We start from the raw sequence: 9,956 nt of genomic DNA, 5'->3' as shown, positions 1-9,956 counted from the left end.
GCATTCCACTTCCAGCTGGTGGGCAGAAAGGAATTATTGTGGTTCTGTAGGGACCTGGCTCAGCACCTGGGCAACTGCAAAGCCAGCAAAATCCTGAAACCTTCTCAGAGGGCTTGATACACAGCCTGCATCCTCTGCCTTCAAGGATCTCTCCCCAGCCTCCTGCACACCCCAGGATTGGTGTCCCCAACCCCCAAGCCCCTGGTCATGTCCAGACCTCCCCATAACCCAGGGAGAAAGGGTCAGCGCCTGGGGTTCCCGGCCACCTCAGGACAGCCTGATGTCTAATGCAGGGTCCTTGCCTGAGCCCTTCGGCTTGGTACCATTGTGAGTACCACCCAGGTCATTAGGTAATTTAACTTGCCTAAATTTCCCACATATTCTTCCTGCCTTCTAGGAGTTTCGTTTTTGTTTTTGTACTGGGGATTGAATCCAAGTCTTAAACTGAGCTGCATCCTCCTGTCAGTCCTTTATGATTTTTCTTTTTCTTTTTTTTTTTTTTTTTTTTTTGAGACAAGGTCTCACTAACCTGCCCAGGCTGGCCTTGAATTTGCAGTGCTCCTGCCTCAGCCTCCTGAGAACTTTGATTATAGGTATGTGCTAACTCACCCAGAGTTCCTCCTTCCTTCTACAGTAACACTCATCTCAAGAATCGTTTTGAGCCTATGCTGATATCTAGCATGTCCAGTCAGTCACAGAGTAGGCCCTCCATCCAAGGAAGTATGTTGTATTGTTAACAATCATTACTAAACTGGGTCTTCTCTTTCCAGAGTGCTTGTATCCCACTTAGCATTTTTCAAAGGGTGCATTGTAGCCCTGGAGGCCAACAGTGAAATGTCCCGGTATAAAAACCATCCTGAGGTCAAATAAATGTGGGGCCTGCAGATGCCCGGAGACTCACCACATGCTCAGAGCTCAAGGCTCTGAAAAGGCCTGCGGTAGGGAAATTGGATTTGCATCCCTTAAGCTCTAAATCCTGTGGTCCCAAACCCACTTGGTCACAGAACTCCCTCGTGCTAAGTGCCAAGGTGAACGTCGATGACATCCTGTAGAAATTACTTCGGAAATATCTGTTCCTAGGCCGAACCAGGCCAGGACCCTCACATAGCCGGGCTGTGTGTGTGCTCTCCAGACGGGTTCCGAGGGTCGTTTCCTAAGGGGATCCGCCTTCTGAGCCTGGCATGGAACAGCCCTTCTGTGCCGCATGAACTTATGCCAGAGAGGGCACACCGGGCCGGGTCTTGTCTCACTTCCACCCCAGCGGAGGATGCAAAGAGAGGCCAGGCAGGGTGGGCGGGATCCACCGGAGGCTTCCGGGGGCGGGGAGGGACCGTGGGGCCCACGGCACAGAGGAGGGTGAGGTGCCAATGCCACACCCCTGCGACACTTGGCACCTGCTACACCATGTGAAGCCCTGTCAAGGCCAGCTGTTGGCTTTCTGCCGGGCTCTTAGCACACTCCCCTCCCCGCTCCCTTCTAGAACCATCCCGAGTCAGCCCTGGGCTTCCTGCTAGGGAGGGCCGGGCAGGCGCTTGCTTTGCTGCTCAGGGCTTGCTGCCCTCTTTCCTTCCTCTGGGGTGGGCCCTGGAGGGCACGCACAGCCCAGGTGGGGCATCTGTTCGCTCGGCGCGGAGTTAAACCTGAGACCCAGCCGTGTCACCTGTGACCACTTCCCCCACTGAAAGAGGTGGCAGTCTGGCCCATAGGGCTGGAGGGAGGGAGCCCCAAGAGCGGGAGCCTGACCCGGCCGGAGGTAAGCCCAGTCTTCCTCAGGCCCCGACAGCCCCACGCTGGGCCTGGGAGGAGCACGGGGGAGCGGCAGGAGCCGGGCGAGGCCGAGAGCACAGGCGCTGGCCACCGCTCCGCCCCGCCCCGCCCGGAGCGGTCTGGACCCCTCCCTCGCTCGCAGCTGACAGGGCAGGGCTGGCGTGCGTGCTGGGACCTGGGACCGAAACTGAGCAGGGTGCTCACCCGGGGGACCCTCGCGGCGGGTAGAACCCCAGCAAGCCTCCAACTCCCCTGAGCCTGCCCCGCCCAGCGCCGTGCCTCCAGCAACCGGGCTAACGTCCCCGCCCCCGTGCAGCCCCAGAGCGGTGGTGGGGGCCGCGGAGCCCGCCAGACCGAAGTGTTTACTGAGTGCCTGCTGCATTTCAGGGCCTGAGCCTGGTGCTGCAAACAGCTGAGACCCAACCAGACTTGGCTTCTCATAGACTGTGTGTCCTTGGTGAAGTCGCTGCACCTCTCTGAGCCTCAGCTGCCTCCTCTGTCACAGGGGCTTCTACCTCTCCGTGGTCTGGGTGCTGAGAGGACTGTGACACCCTGCAAAGCGTAGGTGCACCAAAAGGGTCGCTATTGAAAGGACAGGGGCTGAGCCAAAGTCCCTTTGCAGAAGGCCAGCTGGGCCCAGGCTTGCTCGAAGCCTGTTTCTAGAGCTTATTCTCTGTACCTCCGACCTTTGAAATAGGGTCACAGCTGGCTAATATCTAGGGTCAAATGAAAAAGACATTGGACCTAGACAGGGCTCTCTCTGAGCTGGGGGTGCAGTGCATGCTTAGCATGCTGGAGGCCCTGGCTTCTGTCTCCCGCACCGCACAAGGCGGGACTCTCTGGGGCTCGGAGGAAGGGGCAGGAGCATTGTTTCCCCCCAAAAACTTCAGGACACAGCCCACCCTTAGTCTTGAAAGCCAAACGGTGGCTGCAGCCGGAAATTTTAATTGACTAGAAAACCTCTCACGTAGAAAGGACATGATCTGGATGTGGTTTTATTTTGTGAAACTTTTTTTTTTTGTACTGGAAATCAAGCTCATGATCTTGGGCTTGCCAGGCAGGTACTACACTGCTGAGCTATATCCCCAGCTACTTTGTGAAACTTTTATTCCAATTCTTTTTTCAGTACTAGAGGTTGAATCCAGGACCTTCTCACCGAGCTATATACCCAGTCTCTTTTTTTTTTTTTTTTTTTTTAATTTTTTATTTTGAGGCAGGATCTCACTAAATTGCAAAGTTATCCAGGCTAGGCTTGAATTTTGATCCTTCTGCCCGAACCTTCCCAGAGTGCTGACAGGTGTGTGCCACTACACCCTGCTATTGTTTGATTTCTTTTTTTTTTTTTTAAAGGTAGATTACAGCTAGACCTGGTAGTGTACACCTGTAATCCCCAACTCTGGGAAGCTGAGGCAGGGGGATCACAAGCCCAGTCTGGGCAACTTAGCAAGACCTGTCACAAATGAACATAAAATAGCGTCAGGGATGTAGCTCAGTCCAAAGGCCCTGGGTTCAATCCCTAGTAATAAAACAAACCAGCAATAAAAGACAGGTTATAGGGGCTCAGATGCAGCTCAGCATAGAGTGGAGCATGTGCTTGGCATGCATGAGGGCCCTGGGTTAGATCCCAGCACCTTAAAGGGAGAGAGGGAGAGAGGAAGGAGAGAGGGAAGGGAGGAAGGGAAGAAAGAAGGAAAGAAAACTAAGAGGCAAGACATCAAATGAGACGTATAGAGCGAGCTCAATGTGTAAGCGAAGGTGCCGCGTGGCCTGTGTACCTCCCCAGCCCCCGCGTGAGCTCCGGGCGGTGGGGTACCGTGTGCTGGGGTTTCTTGTTTGTTACAGCTGTAACTTCCAGCTCCTCTACCCTAGAGCTAACGTGTCCTGCTCTTAGGTGAAGCGAAGAGAGAGACGTGTTTGTGAACATGAAGAGGAGCCACTACCCACCCCACCTGGCTCAGGTGACGTCCCCGGGCTAAAGCGTGGGCTCACCCCAAAACCGCCAGGTGTGTCACTGTGGTTTGGGGCACCGGGGCATCGAGCGGCAGGCTGCTTTTCATTTTCTTTTTCTTCTTTGTTCACGATGACAGTGGATGACCTACTGGTGGCATTATTCCGCGTGACAAACACATACCAACAGTTGCAGATTCCTCACACAGGCGGGCTGAGGTTCACCGAGCCGGAAGTCCCAGGCCTGCTCCCTGCACAGTGAGGGAGGGTCAAGGCTGAGGACGGGGCTCTCCGGCTCCGGGTGCCAAACCAAGCAGGGGAAAGAAAAAGGGAGGGCTACTGCGAAGGGCTGTGGCCGGAAAGGAAGGCTCCAGGGCTGTGTCCCCAGATGCTGGCCCTCTGCCAGGCCTCTCCATGCGGTCATCTCCTAAGCAGCAGGGGATGTGAGTGCACATGAGCGTGCGTGTGTGTGTGTGTGTGTGCATGTGTGCACATGCAGGGAGGCAGGAAAGAGACGATATTTGACCAAGAAAGAGATAGCAAGGTTTGGTGGGCGGAGGAGTCCACACTGAATGCGCCATGTGGGGAAAGACAGCCTTTTAAAAAAGATGGGCCCATTTAAAAAGTCCCATGCTTGTCTGCCGCGGGGGGGGGGGGGGGCCACACACTTGTAATCCAGTACCAAAGGAGGCTGAAGCAGGAGGATTGCCAGTTCAAACCCCTCCCGGACAACTCAGTGAAACCCTGGCCTAAAAGAATAAATAAAAAGGAGCAAGGATGTACAGCAGTGGCAAAGCACCCCTGGGCTTGATCCCCGGTACCATTTAAAAAAAGAGAAGAGGGGGCTGGGGATTTAGCTCAGCAGCAAAGCGCCTGCCTGGCAAGTGCAAGGTCGTGAGTTCGGTTCCCAGTACCGGAGAAAAACCAAAACCAAAAAAAAAAATACAAAAAAATAAAAAAAAATAAAAAAATAAAAATAAAAAAAGAGAAGAGGCACGTGCTTGGCTGTGGCTGTGGTCTGTCTCACGGGCTCACCCCACACATCCAGAAGCACTGCGCTATCCAGCACTTGGTCACTGTCCTCGGTCACAGGAAAGACAGAGCTCTCTATATCCCCCGCCTGAGCCGGGTTTCACCCTGGGGCCCGGCCAGATTCTCCATCGTGGCCTGAGGAGCGGGGAGCACAGCCCGGGTCTAGCACCCGGAGTGTGAGCCGCGAGCGCCTGCCCTGTGCTTCCCAGCGTCCCTCCAGCTCTCCTGGGAGTGCAGCGAGGGCGCCTTAAGGACCACACTGCAGGGCTTCTCTCACCCACCCGCATCTCCGCAGAGGACCTCTGGCAGAGCTCCCCCGAGGGCAGAGAAGATGCAGGACGCACAGCGGAGGCGCCTGCAGTGCCAGAAAGAAGGGCTTGGAGTGAGCCTATTACCAGGAGAGGATCAGACCCGGTGAGGAGGCCGAGACATTGCTGTTCAGCACGAGTCCGAAGGCAGAGTACAGCACCAGGCAGAAAGGGCCAGACTGCTGCCGGGAGCATCATCAGAGGCCACAGTTCCATGGAAAACCGTTTGCCAGGTCCCGGTCCTCTGTGGGAGGCAGAGACTGTGAATGTCCACAGCGCCTCCTGCTGGACATTTCCAGCCTTGCACGGTCCATATCGGAGAAGTTAGAAATGGCAAAGAAGAGGGATAAATTTGGGAATGTTAAGCTAGAGCAACAACACAACTCAGCAACTCCTATCACTGCTGCTTTTATGAATGAAGCTATCACGGTGTCGCTAGCGCTGTCCTAAGCACTGTGCTTGGATGATCTCATTTAATCTTCCAACAGCCCTATGAGAAAGAAACTATTATTAACTCCATTTTCAGATGAGGAAACCGAAGCAGGTTTTTTGTTTGTTTTTTTTCTGATGTCTCAGGTTATTTGGTAGCAAGATTAGCTTTCCAGCCAAGAGCTCTCTGACGTGAAAGCCCCTGGTCTTAACTACATTCCTGGGCCCCCATCGAGGGAGCTCCGGGTTGAGAGAGATCCCGAGTGCCAGGATGAATTAGTGATGTCTGCCGGGGCATAGGAAGGGATGACACTCTGTATATTGGGTTGGTTTGCACCTCTGATCCAGTCCAACCTATTGGCCATTGGTCTTTCCAGGACTCTGAGAAAATGACCCCAACTCTGGTCTCTGTCTTCACTTATTCATCTCAAATACTTATCATGCCTCCATCTTCCCCACTAAATAAAAAGTATCGCCAGTCTCCATAGGCTCCAGACAGGTACCTGGTATCATTCTTGACACCTTTGACACATTATCCAAAATCCAACCACTTCTCACCGCCTCCTTGTTGTCCTCGAAGGCTGATCTCCTCACCACAGACACCCAAGGGGTTTGGAACGCTCTTTTGCATAAGTTGCACGCATACAGCCAGTAAAGCACGGCAGGGAATTATCACTCCAGAGGGACAGGTGAGGAAAACCAAGCCTTGGAATGGTAGTGCAGGCGGCCCAAAGACACACAGCAGGGCACCCCCTCCACGTGTCCCTAGGATTCTCAGAGCTTCTTATAGACATATCCGAGGGCACCCCCCCCAAAAGGCGGCAGGTCAGGTAAGACAGATGTTAAGGAAGCAGGAGAGCGCTCTTCTCTCTCACTCGGAGGACCTCAGCAAAAGGACAAAAAGACCGGGCGCCTGGGCTAGTAGCTCGTAGCCTGAGTCACCTTCCCTCGGTGTGTGGCGTCCCCTGGTGTCCACTCTTAGGAGAGGCCGTTAGTGCATAGGCCTCCGCGAGAGAGGCGGGGGCTCTAGAGGCAGCTGTGGGCGGAGCCCCCCTTTGAACCTCTCAGAGGGGCTTCCCTTCAGCAGGGCTCTTCCATCCGTTAGGGACTAGAGTTCGGGTCCAGGTGGATGAGGACCACGGAGCCATCCTGCCCCTTTCAGAGTTTACCAATCCACCCCTTCTCCTGGGAACTCAAATCCGTACAGGCTGAAAGAAGTCCTTAAAAAAAAAATCAAGACTGAAAATCAGGTTTAAAAGGCATGCTCATGATGTATGTTAAGCAAAAAATAGTACAAAAGTGTATATAAAATTCATACCTGTGATCCCAGCACTTGGGAGGCTGAGGCAGGAGTATCACTGTAAGTTCGAGGCCAGCCTGGGCTACACAATGAGTTCAAGTCCAGTCTGAACCACATAGTGAGACCCTGTCTCAAAACAAAACACAATAAAAAAGTACATAAAATTCTACCTATTTCACACATCTTCACACAAGATAAACCCACAAATGCCAACAAGGGGTCTCTCTAGGGGGTGGGATTTTTATTAGTTTTATTCTTATTGTTTACAGTTTTCCCCAAGTTTTCTATGCTGAACACATTTCACATATATTTATTTATTTATACGTTTATTTGGTTTTTTTGAGACAGGGTCTCACTATGTAGTTCAGGCTAGCCTCCAACTCGCAACGATCCTCCTGCCTCATCCTTCTGAGTGCTGGGATTACACGCGTGTGCCACCACGCCCAGCTCCCTTTTTCTGAAGTTAAATTTTGTAAAGGAGAAAATTTCATCATAAAGCCCTGCCCATCTGCCTGTCCCCTGCTATGAGCTCCTCATGGAGCACCACTCAGCTGCAGATGTGTCCGTTGGTGGGGGGTGTGCGCCGAGGGGCGGGGTGAGGCTCCTGAACCCCGCTCTACCTAGGTATTTCACAGTCCCCGCAGGGATCCAGGAAGAACAGACTCCTTTGAGAATCCCAAGAAAAGTCATGACCAAAATGTTTTACCCCTAATTTATTTTTTTATTTTAAAGAGAATAAAAAAAATAACAAAAACAAAAACAGAACAACACAAAAACAATAAAAACGATATAGGATTTCAAAACAAAATGATAGGAATTAGCAATGGTTGTTATATTACGTCTTGTTATCTTCGACCAAGTTTCCCGGATTACTAGATGTAAGGATGCAAGATTGATCAAACAATTAAAGAGAATCAAAAGTAATAGAAAAATAACATTAGAAACAGTACAGAGCTTCACTATACAAGACGGCAGGAATTCAGTAAAAATACGGAACGCTTCATGAATTTGCATGTCTTCCTTGCGCAGGGGCCATGCTAACCTTCCCTGTACTGTTCCAATTTTAGTATATCTGCTGCCGAAGCAAGCACGACCAAAACTCTTAAGCAGAAGGAAAACAAAAGGCGCAGAGAGACCATGTATGTAAAGACAGCCAGGACCAGAGAGGTGTCCGGATGTGCCCGAGACCACACAGCAAAAAGCATTACAGCTGGATGTAATGTTCAGTTCCTAAGCCTCACTTCCCGAGTTCTTCCCTCCCCACAGCAACCTGGGTCGGCATAGGATGCGCTCGTGTATTCTGCAGGTAGGAATTCAGCTGGTGCAACAGTGGAAAGCCCTGTGCTCGCATCTGTGAAGTTGTAAAACGCGCATGCGCTCTGACGACACCTCCGTGTTATCCGCCCCAGGGAGGGACAAGCACAAGGGCCAGGGCCAGGGGTCATCATGGAGTTCTTTGCCGTGATGAAAACCCGAAAATATTCTAAATATAAGTCAGTGGGGAATTAGTTAAATAAAATACAGCACACAGGAACCTCGAGAGACCTTGAAAGTGGTCTCCGTGTGCTGATAATGAAGTCCTCCGTAAAAGTCTGCCAACTGAAAATACGAGAAGCAGCTGCAGAGAGGCAAAGCATATGTGTTGGAGCCCCGCTTCCATCCTCGGCACCCCAAAATCTACGACCACAATGATAGCGTTTACACAATGTACACAAAAGCCACACCCAGAGGCAAGCGGTATCAAACATGTTCTGTGGCCCCACGGGAAAAGATTTGGAAAATCTGCCCCAGACTCATAACAGCAGCTACTCCGGGGCTGGGAGGGGAAGACGGGAGCCGGGAGTCAGCGCCCGCTTGAATGATTAGAAGGAAAATGTGTGCGTGGATTGCTTGTGTGATTAAAAATTCATTATTGAAAAAAATCATTATGAGAGATAGTGATCAGAGCAAGAGGAGGGGTAAAAGGAAGGGAGGGAGGAAGGAGAGGCCAGTAGGCCAAGCACACAGTAGGCCCGCAATAAGCTGGCAGACAGGAACCCAGGCCACTGAGACACAGGAGTCCCGTGCCAGCAGGGCCCAGGCTGCAGGTGCTGGGCAGCGAAGCTGCAGGTTCCAGCTCGGCCTCCGCTTTCCCAGAAGCACCTGGCAGTGCCTCCGGCCCGTGGGCCAGGTCTTGGCACACGCAGTGTCTGTCCCCACATGCCTGCTGTGTAGCCAGCATACCTGGGAGACAATGTCAAGTGCTTGGGGGACTTCCCAGGCCTGGAAGGAGGAGAGAAGTTCTGGAAAGAGCCAGGCTGTTCTTACAGGAAAGGTTTCCCATGAGGCTGGTGCTCCACCTCCTCTCCCGCCCCTCTGCACCCGGGTCCTCTGCACCAATGTCCCCACTGCAGGCAGGTGGAGGCCGGAAACTAAGGAGGAAGAGGCTGGCCTGGAGTCAGGGCTGAGCCATGGTGGGAGCTCACTGGTCCTTACCCACGGTGCTACACTACTCTGAGTTCAGATCCCAGCTCTACCATTCTCCGGCTGACCATCCCTTTAACTACAACTCACACACCGTAAAACTCACTCCTGGAAGGTGTGCAGCTGTTCATATATTCACCTAGTGGTGCGCCCGTCACCGTCACCTAATAAAAGAATATTTTTGTTACTCAGGAAAGAATCTATATACCCACAGGAACTCCCTGCCCTATCCCCCAGCCCCACCCCAAGCCCCTGGCGACCACTGATATCCTGGTAGCGTCTTCACAGTATTATCTATTGTGGACATGTCATAGAAATGAAACCATGCAGTACATGGCCTTTTCAGTCTGGCTTTGTCCGCTTAGCATAGGTTTTCCCAGCTCACCCGCGGTGCAGCGTGTGTCACTATTTACTACTGAGCGGCGTTAGACCACAACTCATCCGCTCCTCACTCTTGGAAGTCGGTTACTTCCATTTTTTGGCCATGTGAATCATGTTGCTCGGAACACTCAGACACGGTTTTGGCGGGGGCACGTGCTTTTAAATCATACGCCTGCATGCGGAACTGCTGGGCATGGGATAAGCTGCTTAGGTCTTTGAGGCACAGCCAGCTGTTTCCCAAAGCAGCTGCCCCACCTACCCCCGCATTCGGTATGCATCCTGCCCACCCTGAGCCTCAGCTCTGCGCTGGCCAAGCCTCTGTTAGCCCG

At 52.6% G+C, this 9,956-nt stretch overlaps 2 long non-coding RNA genes across 2 annotated transcripts; one reads left to right on the top strand and one right to left on the bottom strand.

Moving 5' to 3' along the window:
- The first annotated feature begins 1,481 nt into the window (after positions 1–1,481).
- Positions 1,482–3,725, top strand: LOC102027137. The gene is made up of 3 exons (XR_001236114.1): positions 1,482–1,753; positions 2,155–2,328; positions 3,659–3,725. It is a non-coding gene; the product is annotated as an uncharacterized LOC102027137 (long non-coding RNA).
- A 160-nt stretch (positions 3,726–3,885) lies between these two features.
- Positions 3,886–6,837, bottom strand: LOC106149753. The gene is made up of 3 exons (XR_001236115.1): positions 6,802–6,837; positions 5,142–6,703; positions 3,886–3,965 (listed from the first exon to the last, which is right to left on the bottom strand). It is a non-coding gene; the product is annotated as an uncharacterized LOC106149753 (long non-coding RNA).
- Between the last annotated feature and the right edge of the window lie 3,119 nt (positions 6,838–9,956).

Source organism: Chinchilla lanigera, unplaced genomic scaffold, assembly GCF_000276665.1.
Source record: "Chinchilla lanigera isolate Chin_1 unplaced genomic scaffold, ChiLan1.0 scaffold00051, whole genome shotgun sequence".
NCBI lineage: Eukaryota > Metazoa > Chordata > Mammalia > Rodentia > Chinchillidae > Chinchilla > Chinchilla lanigera.
Note: the sequence above shows the minus strand (reverse complement) of the source record. Positions and strands in the feature narration are given on the sequence as shown.